The sequence below is a fragment of the Pseudophryne corroboree genome, chromosome 6, assembly GCF_028390025.1.
Source record: "Pseudophryne corroboree isolate aPseCor3 chromosome 6, aPseCor3.hap2, whole genome shotgun sequence".
NCBI lineage: Eukaryota > Metazoa > Chordata > Amphibia > Anura > Myobatrachidae > Pseudophryne > Pseudophryne corroboree.
The window spans coordinates 634,259,307-634,272,304 of NC_086449.1; the positions used below are offsets into that span (position 1 = coordinate 634,259,307).

Below are 12,998 nucleotides of genomic sequence, written 5' to 3' on the forward strand. Positions count from 1 at the left end.
AGAGAGTATGCCAGCACACACCAGAGCGCTATATAATGCAGGGATTAACACTATAACTGAGTGATTTTTCCCCCAATAGCTGCTTGTATAAACAATATTGCGCCTAAATTTAGTGCCCCCCCTCTCTTTTTAACCCTTTGAGCCTGAAAACTACAGGGGAGAGCCTGGGGAGCTGTCTTCCAGATGCACTGTGAAGAGAAAATGGCGCCAGTGTGCTGAGGGAGATAGCTCCGCCCCTTTTTCGATGACTTTTCTCCCGCTTTTTTATGGATTCTGGCAGGGGTATTTATCACATATATAGCCTCTGGGGCTATATATTGTGATATATTTGCCAGCCAAGGTGTTTTTATTGCTGCTCAGGGCGCCCCCCCCCCAGCGCCCTGCACCCTCAGTGACCGGAGTGTGAAGTGTGTATGAGGAGCAATGGCGCACAGATGCAGTGCTGTGCGCTACCTTGGTGAAGACTGATGTCTTCTGCCGCCGATTTTCCGGACTCTTCTTGCTTCTGGCTCTGTAAGGGGGCCGGCGGCGCGGCTCTGGGACCGAACATCAATGGCCGGTTCAATGCGGTCGATCCCTCTGGAGCTAATGGTGTCCAGTAGCCTAAGAAGCCCAAGCTACCACCAGTTAGGTAGGTTTGCTTCTTCTCCCCTTAGTCCCTCGCTGCAGTGAGTCTGTTGCCAGCAGATCTCACTGTAAAATAAAAAACCTAAAATATACTTTCTCTCTAGGAGCTCAGGAGAGCCCCTAGTGTGCATCCAGCTCAGCCGGGCACAGGATTCCAACTGAGGTCTGGAGGAGGGTCATAGTGGGAGGAGCCAGTGCACACCAGGTAGTCCTAAATCTTTCTTAGCTGTGCCCAGTCTCCTGCGGAGCCGCTATTCCCCATGGTCCTTACGGAGTCCCCAGCATCCACTAGGACGTCAGAGAAAGTAAGATTCCCCCTCAGCCTCCTCAGACTTGTCAGGGATGTGTAACACGGTTCTGACAGCCTCAATGAGGGCCTGAATTCCCTGTGACAGGACGGCATCACCCCCACTCGCATCTATCTCACCCTCCTCATGATCTGACGTATCAGGATAAGTGTCACCCTGCATGATTTGGGCAAGGGTACGTCTTAGTGGGCAAATGGTAGGAGTTTGGGGTGCAGGTATGGGAGCTGAATCTCTATGCATCAGGTCATCCATAGACTGCCTCAAGAATTGTTTCCTTTTCATTATTTGACAGCCATAGACAGCCTCAAGAATTGTGTTTCCTTTTCATTATTCATCCCTTTAATAGAAGCTAACTACGGGGGGTTCAGCCCCACTAGACTGGGAGTGCACACTATCCTGAGTACAGGGTAGTGAGTCCCCAGGAGATGATATACATTCAGCTGTGCAAGAAACGCAGTCCCTGGACATGGTAAGGGACACCCACACAAACACCCACACCACAATGGGGAACACAGTATATGTAGGCCAAGTCTCAGAGAGACACAGAGCTTGGAGCCAGCCACACAGCGTCCCTATCAGTAGTAGTAAAACTAAGCTGGGGCGCAATATATATATTATATATATTATATAGTGTAGTGTGAAAATACCCAAACAGCTCCCCCCCTTCACTAAGACCGCCTGGTACCACAGTGGAGCATAGGGTCTTGTCAGAGGAGCTGCGCGCCTTCAGCAGTGCTGTGTCACCCAGAGCTGCAGAGGAAATGGTGCCGGAGAGCCGCTGGAACTGCTCAGTGGGAAGCCCTGCCCCCTAAAATGACCTGCGGCTTCCCGCACTCCTTCTGCTTGTTCCCATCTTTCCCACCTTCTCAATCTCTCCCTCTCATCAGGCACTGTCCTCTCTGCCTTCAAGCATGCACTCATCTCTCCTATTCTTAAAAAACCTAACCTTGATCCAAACACTCTCTCCAACTACCGACCCATCTCTCTCCTCCCTTTTGCCTCCAAACTCCTTGAGCGTATTGTCTACAACCGCCTTACTTCCTTTCTTTCCTCACACTCACTACTTGACCCATTCCAGTCTGGCTTCCGTTCTCTCCACTGAAACTGCCCTTACAAAAGTATACAATGACCTCCATGCTGCTAAATCTAAGGGACACTACTCTCTACTTATTCTACTTGATCTCTCTGCTGCTTTTGACACTGTGGACCATCCTCTCCTACTGCAAATCCTTCACTCCATTGGTCTGCGTGACACTGCCCTCTCTTGGCTGTCTTCCTACCTCTCTGACCGTTCATTCTCTGTCTCCTCTCATGACTCCACCTCCCCCTCACTTCCAGTAACTGTAGGTGTACCCCAAGGTTCTTTCCTTGGTCCTCTTCTCTTCTCTCTCTATACATCCTCACTAGGTAAGCTCATTAGTTCTTTTGGTTTCCAATATCATCTCTATGTTGATGACACCAAATCTATCTTTTTTCTCCAGACCTCTCCCCTGCTCCCCTCACTCGTATCTCCAACTGTCTCTCTGCTACCTCTTCCTCTCTCTGCTACTTCTTCCTGGATGTCCCAGTGCTTTCTTATACTTAACATGTCTAAGACCGAGCTGATCATCTTCCCTCCCTCCCGCATAACCTCACCTCCTACAATCTCACTATGTATTGATGGCACTACTATCTCCTCTAGCCCCCAAGTGCGCTGTCTTGGAGTAATCCTTGACTCCTCCCTCTCCTTCAAACCACACATTCAGCACCTCTCACAAACCTGCCGTTTTTATCTAAAAAATATTTCCAGGACCAGACCCTTTCTGACCCAGGATGCTACTAAGACTCTTATCCACTCACTGGTCATCTCCAGACTGGACTACTGTAATCTCCTCCAGACTGGCATTCCTGACAAACACCTCTCTCCACTCCAATCTATCCTCAATGCTGCTGCCCGGCTCATTTTCCTCACCAAACGCACTACGTCTACCTCTCCTCTCTTACTAGACCTTCACTGGCTCCCCTTCCCTTTCAGAATCCATTTCAAGCTACTCACACTCGCTTACAAAGCCCTCACCCACTCCTCTCCCATCTACATCTCTGATCTTATCTCCCTTTACACTCCCACCCGTCCTCTTCGCACTGCTAATGCACAACGACTTTCCTGCCTACGGATTACTTCCTCCCACTCCTACCGCCAAGATTTTTCACGTGCTGCTCCAGTTCTCTGGAATTCCCTACCTCTCCCCCTCAGACTCTCCACCTCTCTACAAAACTTCAAACGGGCTCTCAAGACCCACTTCTGCACCAAACCCAGCCAAATCTCATCCTAACCCTCTGTTCCACATTCTCTATGTACCCCATCTGTGTCACCATTGTCTGTCTACCCCTCCCCTTTAGATTGTAAGCTCTCACGAGCAGGGATCCTCTTCCCTCATGTGCTTATCCTTTGTCTTACTTTAATAATCTTCAACTGTACCACAACCAGCAGTCTTCTGCCACCTGATACTTATTCCAGTGTCATCTGCTGATGTAACTATGTTTATTTACCCTGTACTTGTCCTATACTGTCATCAATTGTAAGTTGCTGTTTTCCTGTTTGATTATTTATGTACTCTGTAATTGGGCGCTGCGGAACCCTTGTTGCGCCATATAAATAAAGGATAATAATAATAATAATAATAATACTGGCCCTGAGGAATAATTTTACAGCACTGGCTACATGCCTGGACACTGTTAGCGCTGTGTGTGAGCCAGTGTGGGTAACATAGGAGATTCAGGTCGCCCCTCACAGCGGGACCGCGCAGCAGCATGTGTCCATCTGAATCACCTACTGGGGCGCCGACGCTGTACTCACCATTCTTTTTACTTCAGGCTCTGTTAGGGGGTGGCGGCGTTGCTGTGGGAGGGTACGCTGCACCATGGTGTGGCTTGCGAATAGCTCCCTCAGGAGCTCAGTGTCCTGTCAGCATGAGAAACGGGACCATTAACTCTCTAGGAAGTTGGGCCGTTCTCCCCCCTAAGTCCCACGAAGCAGTCAGGCTGTTGTCTAAGCAGCCCTGACTGAAAATAACAAAAAATAAAATAAATGTAGAAAACTCTTCAGCAGCTCTCCAAAGCGTGACCGGCTTCTCTGGGCATATTTTCTAAACTGAGTCTGGTAGGCGGGGCATAGAGGGAGGAGCCAGCCCACACTATTAATTTCTTAACGTGCCCATGGTTCCTAGTGGACCCGTCTATACCTCATGGTACTAATGTGGACCCTAGTATCCTCTAGGACGTAAGATAAATAATACTAGGGGTGTAGAGGAATGCAGCAGCCTAAAAATTTGGATTTTTTTAACTTACCGTAAAATCTCTTTCTCTGAGTCCATAGGGGGAACGCTGCGCACTTACATTTGGGTTAGAGTGTATGAGTATGGAGTTTGGCACAAGCTATGAAAAGAACTAACTACTTCCCCCTGTAATCCCTCCCATCAACCCCCTGTTCACAGGAAGTACTCCTCAGTTAAAGTTTAACAAAGTCGAGAGAGAGAGAAAACAGAACCAACAATCAATAACCAGACAAGAGGTAAGGGATTGCAGCGTCCCCCAGATGGACTCAGAGAGAGAGAGAGAGATTTTACCGTAAGTAAAAAATCCAAATTTCTCTGTTATCCATCTGGGGGATGCTGCGCACTTACACTTGGGTGATATCCCAAAACAAGCCAAAGAGGGGAGGGCAGGTGGGAAAACCGCCTGTAAGATCAGACGCCAAAAGAGGCATCCCCATACCAAAAGTATGGAAACAATAGAATCCTGTGAAGGTTGTCGGTCTACATAGCTGCACAACTGAGGCACCTCCACGAACAGCCCAGAAGGCCTCAATGGACTGAGTCGAATGAGCCCACAGAGGGTCAGGAACAGGAACAGCAGAGGACACATATGACTGACGGATAGCTGACGTGACCCAACGAGCCACAGTGTTCTTAGAGACCGGTCAACCCTGCTTGGGCGCATCACTAAGAACCAACGAGACCATACGCGAATGTACTCCGTATTGGACTAGGAAATGGCTCGAACAACATCCAATAAGGCCAAGTGCCAAACTTCCCCGGACGAGACCGGGACAAACGCAGGAAGCACAATGTCCTGAGTAAGATGAAAAGCAGTTACAACTTTTGGCAGGAAAAAAGGAATTTTGTATGTAAAACCACTCTATCATCATAAACAACCAACAAAGGTGGTCTGCAGGAAAGTGCTGCCAACTCAGAAACACGCCGAGCTGAGGCAATGGGCAAAAGAAAAACCACCGTAAGAGTAAGAAACCGCAACTCTACAGATTCCAGAGGCTCAAAGAGCAGAAACAGGAGCTACCCAAGGAAGCTCTATATGCAAAAATCTGTGAATGAAACACTGAATATCCGTAAGAATGTAGGTAACCATCTCTGGAAAGAAATCTAGAGCAGAACTCTACCTCCGAAAATATGAAGAGAAGTCCTTTCGACAACTGTCCTGCAGAAAGGACTAGAGGTGGAAAAGACTAAGAACCTCAGCTGAGAGGCCTTTACATTCGCGCCAAAATATGAAAAGTTTGCCTGGTCTTGTAATTGATTTGCAAGCCTGAAACCTAGTCAGGGCTACTTTTTACTCTGATGATGCTGTTCTCCACAATCACGCTGTCACAGTTAGACGAGACAAATCCTGACGATGACATCAAATTTTGAAAGAGGAGATCTGGCCAAAGAGGTACACTATAAGGAGCCTTGGCCACCCTGGTCTGAAGCATTGCAGAGCAGCATCAACAGGCAAATCTGGAACGATTTAGGAAGACCAAAAGAGCCACTGGTCAATGCGTTGAGGTACCCACTGGACTTTGTCAGAGGCAGAAAAAAATATCCCAGATGGAAATGACAAAGATCCAATGATTGCCACAAGAGGATCGCCCGGAGTGATCACCGTACCAAGGAAGCCCTTTTTGCAGAACTGAGATGCCCTGTGGTCAATGTCGGCTTGTCACACATGTACACCAGTCAGAAGAACCTGTTGGTTTATTTCACATTCTTCAGGGAAGAAAAGCATGATGACCCAAGAAGTCCGCTTCCCATTCTGGAACTGGAGACGGCCGACATTGCCGGAACCCAAAGTTCTGCCCTCTGCATATGTGAGATACTGTTCCAATGGCTCTCCAGCTGCAAGTGCCACTGTACATGTTGAAATAGGCCACTGCGGTCGTGATGTTCGACTGGATGCAGACTCAAAGACCTTGTAGAAAGTCTTGACCTGGAGTCACGGCATTGTGGAACACCCGTAGATCGAAAGTGACATCTCCACTTCGGACTTCAGTTTCTTTCATCTTTTTTTTTTTTTTTTTAGGGGGGGGGGGGGTAGTTGAAACCCGGAACTCTAACGTCTGAGACTAGTGACTGTGGTTATGACGCTCCGTGTCAAGACAGAAAATGGAGCCCTATGGGTCAGATTCGGATTGTGGAGTCACCAACGAAGATAGTGTCATATTTGAATTGACAGACTGAACTGTTTATGTAAAGTCAATTCTGCCTGGGTTTAATAACATAGAATTTAAGATTGAAGAATCCAGGCATGAGACTGGGAAAATGGAGCCACGTGTTAAGTTGCCTCTATCTTGTAGAGGAGGTGTATGCACTGGATCACTGACCCCTGTGAAAACTGCAGAAAAGTGTGAATTCTGGTCTGGAAATCCTGCACCTAGCCAAAAGACAGAGACACCTGGGGGTATATTTACTAATATTCGTGTTTTTGACGTTTTTAAGGGTGTTTGAACTCGAATGGTATCGGGTGCATTTTACTGCAACTTTTTGAATCCTGATACGGTCATTTACTAATCTGCCGAGTTTGCAACATTCGTCTTTTCCGATGTCGATGTGATTCGTAATGTCAGGCAGTGTTTTACGGGAGTGATGAGTAAAACACTGCCTGACAAAACACAAGGAATCTCGGCCGGATCTGTGAGATCCGTGCAGGGCTTCATTGTGCACCTTAAAAAAAAAAAATGAAAGTCTTAAAATTCCCCAAAAAAATTGCGTGGGGTCCCCCCTCCTAAGCAAAACCAGCCTCGGGCTCTTTGAGCCGGTCCTGGTTGCAAAAATATGGGGGAAAAATTGACAGGGGTTCCCCCATATTTGAACAACCAGCACCGGGCTCTGCGCCTGGTCCTGGTGCCAAAAATATGGGGGACAAAAAGCGTAGGGGTCCCCCGTATTATTAACACCAGCACCGGGCTCCACTAGTCAGAGAGATAATGCCACAGCCGGGGGACACTTTTATATAGGTCCCTGCGGCCCTGGCATTAAATCACTAACTAGTCACCCCAGGCCGGGGTACCCTGGAGGAGTGGGGACCCCTTAAATCAAGAGGTCCCCCCCTCCAGCCACCCAAGGGCCAGGGGTGAAGCCCGAGGCTGTCCCCCCCCATCCAAGGGCTGCGGATGGGGGACTGATAGCCATGTGTAAAAAAAAGAATATAGGCCCTCATTCCGAGTTGTTCGCTCGCAAGGCGATTTTAGCAGTATTGCACACGCTAAGCCGCCGCCTACTGGGAGTGAATCTTAGCATCTTAAAATTGCGAACGATGTATTCGCAATATTGCGATTACACACCTCGTAGCAGTTTCTGAGTAGCTCCAGACTTACTCGGCATCTGCGATCAGTTCAGTGCTTGTCGTTCCTGGTTTGACGTCACAAACACACCCAGCGTTCGCCCAGACACTCCTCCGTTTCTCCGGCCACTCCTGCGTTTTTTCCGGAAACGGTAGCGTTTTTTCCCACACGCCCATAAAACGGCCTGTTTCCGCCCAGTAACACCCATTTCCTGTCAATCACACTACGATCGCCTGAGCGAAGAAAAAGCCGTGAGTAAAAATCCAAACTTCATAGCAAATTTACTTGGCGCAGTCGCAGTGCGGACATTGCGCATGCGCACTAAGCGGAAAAACGCTGCGATGCGAAGAAATTTTCTGAGCGAACGACTCGGAATGACCTCCATTGTTTTTTGTAGCAGTACTACAAGTCCCAGCAAGCCTCCCCCGCAAGCTGGTACTTGGAGAACCACAAGTACCAGCATGCGGGGAAAAACGGGCCCGCTGGTACCTGTAGTACTACTACAAAAAAAATACCCAAATAAAAACAGAACTCACACACCTTGAAAGTAAAACTTTATTACATACATGCACACCTACATTCACACATACTTATGTTCACACGAGGGTCGGTCCACTTCTCCAAGTAGAATCCATGGGGTACCTGTGCATAAAATTATACTCACAAAAATCCAGTGTAGATCGGTCCTCTTCTGAGCTTGTAATCCACGTACTTGGCAAAAAAACAAACCGAAAAACCCGAACCACGCACTGAAAGGGGTCCCAACATGGGACCCCTTTCCCCGACTGCCGAGACCCCCCGTGACTACTGTCACAGAGGGTCCCTTCAGCCAATCAGGGAGCGCCACGTCGTGGCACTCTCCTGATAGCTCAGGAGTACAGGCAATCAAGAGAGTGCCATGACGTGGCGCTCCCTGATTGGCTGAAAGGACCCTCTGTGACAGGAGTCACGGGGGGTCTCGGCAGTCGGGGAAAGGGGTCCCATGTGTAAACATTGGACCCCTTTCAGTGCGTGGTTCGGGTTTTTCGGTTTGTTTTTTTGCCAAGTACGTGGATTACAAGCTCAGAAGAGGACCGATCTACACTGGATTTATGTGAGTATAATTTTATGCACAGGTACCCCATGGATTCTACTTGGAGAAGTGGACCGACCCTCTTGTGAACATAGGTAAGTATGTGTGAATGTAGGTGTGCATGTATGTAATAAAGTTTTACTTTCAAGGTGTGTGAGTTCTGTTTTTATTTGGGTATTTTTTTTGTAGTAGTACTACAGGTACCAGCGGGCCCGTTTCCCCCCGCATGTGGTACTTGTGGTTCTCCAAGTACCAGCTTGTGGGGGAAGCTTGTTGGGACTTGTAGTACTGCTACAAAAGACAATATTCTTTTTTTACACATGGCTATCAGCCCCCCATCCGCAGCCCTTGGATGGGGGGGGGGGGGGACACAGCCTCGGGCTTCACCCCTGGCCCTTGGGTGGCTGGAGGGGGGGACCCCTTGATTTAAGGGGTCCCCACTCCTCCAGGGTACCCCGGCCAGGGGTGACTAGTTAGTGATTTAATGCCAGGGCCGCAGGGACCTATATAAAAGTGTCCCCTGGCTGTGGCATTATCTCTCTGACTAGTGGAGCCCGGTGCTGGTGTTAAAAATATGGGGGACCCCTACGCTTTTTCCCCCCTGTATTTTTGGCACCAGGACCAGGCGCAGAGCCCGGTGCTGGTTGTTCAAATATGGGGGAACCCCTGTCAATTTTCCCCCCATATTTTTGCAACCAGGACCGGCTCAAAGAGCCCGAGGCTGGTTGTGCTTAGGAGGGGGGACCCCACGCAATTTTATTTTCAAGTTTTTACAGTAAACAGACCCTTTCCCATAGATAACCATGCACAGATCTCACTGATCCGTGCATGATTATCCAAACTCGCCTGGAAAAAGCAGGTCTATTTTTTTGCTGCTTTTTTTAACGAATCGCAAAAAAATACACCCGCACTTGAGCACTCAGAGACTAACACCCAAATACGAATGAATAGTGAATACTCGTGTTGTAGGAAATAACAGCCGCGTTTGACCGATGGTCTATTCATTCGTATTTCTGAACTTTGTCATTCAAACCATTACGAATAGTCCAAACACTGCCGAGATTTGTGCTTAGTGAATTCCCGTGTTGGGACTTAGAAAAAAAAAGCACAAATCGGACAAACTCGATTTTTTAGTAAATTTTGGCCCTGGGGTCAAAAAGAAGACCCATGAACACCATCCTTCGCGAAGGAAGAAATCCAGAACCAAGGTCCACTGTAGATGCGTATGAAAAAAGGTGCATGAGATGGAGTTTTTTGCAACAATCGACCAAATATGGGATGATGTTGACTCCTTGAATTTGGAGAAAGGCAACCAAGTGAAGCAATGTCCTGTGAGAACTCTGGGTCCATTGACAAACAGAAGGGAAGTAACAGTAAAAACCCCAAGACCCTGTTGATGAAAAGGGGATTGGAATGAATTCTCCTGTGTTGGATAGTGAACAGACTGCAATGATCAGAGCCTGTCCCTCTGATGAAATGTAAATAAGAGGGGACCCAAAGAACCTGCTTGGTACGCGTTCCCCGAGATTCAGAATCTATCCTCGTGATATCATTCAGTATATCCAACGGATCAATAAAATCAGAGAGAGAAAGTTGGTTCCCCCCACTGGGAAACAGACCACCCGACTCTGTGAGCCCTGCTGAGGGCATATCGGAAGCCAGTGTTCCAGGTGGACAAATGCCCCCTAAAAGTATATATATTTCATTGTCATTTATTTTAAAATGACACATTTTTGGCAGTCATACTCAGGATTAGAATCCATGGCCTGTTATACTGAATGCAGGCACCTTACTGATAGAGCTATTTGCTCCTACCTGCAAAGTATGATTTGATTTGGAATCAGAATTCCACGAATCACAATCATAAGGAATATATGGGCATCACAGCCAGGGCAGAGATGCAAGATTGAATAGAAATAGAATCCAAGACAACAACATTGACAGAGGATAGAGTTTTAGAGACCTGATTTGTCAATGGATAATTTGGAAAGGATCAACTGATTCAAAAATAGACAACTAGTATTATGCAATCTGCAATCGCTCTAAAGATCTATGCATTACCCAGGGTAGGGCGTAGGAATTTAAGAACCGCCTCACTGTTTTCAATCCACGGTGTCTGTAAAAGTCGTACTTTAGGAAAGACAGTTGTCTTAGCCCATCACATGATGGATGCATCCACTAATTATAAGTGGAACTTCCATCAGTTCAGTGATTTCATCAGCGAAAGGATAAAGATACACCGTCTGCAATTGTGAGACTCCAGATCTGAACCGACAACATTGTGTACTAGAGACAGACACATTTCCATGGGAATCTGAACCTTTGCATCAAGTGTTGTGTCAGACTCCCTTCAACATTGTCCCAACATGAGGGAAGAGGTGGAAATCAATAAACTCAGTAATCTATTTCTTAATCCTATCCTGAATTATCCTCCCTGACAGGATATATGACAGGATATATTTCACCATTTTCCTGAGATGAAGCCTCAAAATGTGGATCAGAACCAGGAACGAAATAGAGGGATACGCAGGACTCTGCCGACTGGCGGTACAGCCGGAGGACGCAGTCATCCTGATTAAGGTAGTCATCAGAAAGACACCAGGAAGGTAATACTAAGACATGCCTCGGAAGCGACCATAACTAGAGCTCATAACCACTAGGACAAATAATTTGCCTTTGAAGTAACTGAGCTAGAGTGTCTGTCATGGACCTGGCTTACTGCACAGTATAAGCTGAGTAAGGAGCATTTAGATCTGTGCAGTCATTGGGCAATTTATAGGTACACAGTGCACAAGAAAAATAAATAGTCTGTCCTCACATAGTAATAATGAAAGGAAAACACAGACTACCAACAATTACACCTTTAGGTGTAAAAGTAGTGTCCACGGATTATTTTACATTTACTCAGCCATTAAAATTTTCCAAGATTAGTGGGCTAATCAGTAAACAGAGTACCAGTCCCTTGTCATAGTGCAAGCGAAGGCAGAGTATGACAATACCGGCATTTGTGTACCGCACCTGGAAGCACTGCAATACCAGGTCAATGTATTGAGTGAACAGAGCAAGCTCTTCTTCTATCTTACTAAAAACTTATATAATATATGGTCCCTAGATAGGGAGCTTATGAGATATTAAACTGATAAAAACAAATATTACACCTGAACTTTTTTAAAAGGGCGAGATGCGATGTTTAATAAGCAAATATCACTTGCATATTGGTTGCAGTCCTGGAGGCAGTAAAAGTCCCACTATACCAGCTATTGAGTAAAGCTATATCACTAAAAGGATGCAAAGTTGGTGGGCTAAATGCTGAACACAGTAATAACCACCATATTTACTGTAGTGCCCGTAATTTGTGAGGAGAGGGCATTGTGTCATCACTTGTAGAGCGATGGCTGACGCCTATTACATTGGAAGCCCTTACCAATGGGGCTGCGAATATATATTACGTATATATAACAATCAACGTCATCTTTAAAAGGTAAATAATTAAAGCCAGTGCAGAAAACACAGGTAGGATTTTAAGAAAATATTATGTGTATATTGGCATAGTTGCTGGGCTAAGTACTGAAACCAGCACTAGCCCCAGAATACTTGCTATTGTGTATATTATACTATAGGCAGATCACTTGTAAAAGTTGCCACCTTGTCGGCTTGTTACTGATCACAGCAATAGTCCCACTATGCAAAGAACGACAGTGCTCCCCCTCAGCGTCATGCTGAGGCTGAGCTGCTGAAATGTATGTGATCAGGAGCTTCCTGCAGTGCTGCTGGGGGCAGGGCCTAATGGGGTGAGGCAGTTTAGACTGGATTGAGGGTGCCAAAAACACCCGGCAACTCCCTCCACATAAATACAAGGAGTGGGACTTTGTATACAGCAAGAAGCTGCACAGAATGGTGGGGCTTAGCAGCGCAAACATCGGGACATGAGGCACTCTATAATACTGCCCTCAGTGTCCCCTGGCAACCGTGGCCCCAGGAGTCAGCACTGCCACCGCTCAGCAACTCACAGTCATTTACACAGCCCCTTACAGTGACCCAGCCAGGACACAGGAGACATACAGCCAGCAGACACACAGCATAAGGGACTCTCACTCTGAGGGAGTGTCATAGGCAAGTATGAGAAGGGTCACAGCCCAGCACTACATTAGTAGGCTAAGGCTGTTCCTACCTGACCCAGTGCCTCCTCAGAATCTGTGAGCCAAAAGGGAGAGCCCCAGGGACCTCAGCAGTGTACAGACTCCCCAGAGGCAGTGCAGAGTGAGAGACAGAGCTCACAGAAGCTCTTCTAACCTAACTATTCACACTTTGGACGTGTTTGTCGCCAACATTAGGGACTAAACACCAAACAAGAAAACAATTAGAAATAAAACCTAACTAAAAGCTAGGAGCAAAA

General features: G+C 47.1%; 1 non-coding gene across 1 annotated transcript; it reads right to left on the bottom strand.

The window, feature by feature from the left end:
- Positions 1-11,604: 11,604 nt before the first annotated feature.
- Positions 11,605-11,790, bottom strand: LOC134938195 (U2 spliceosomal RNA). The gene has a single exon (XR_010180807.1). It is a non-coding gene; the product is annotated as a U2 spliceosomal RNA (small nuclear RNA).
- Positions 11,791-12,998: the final 1,208 nt, after the last annotated feature.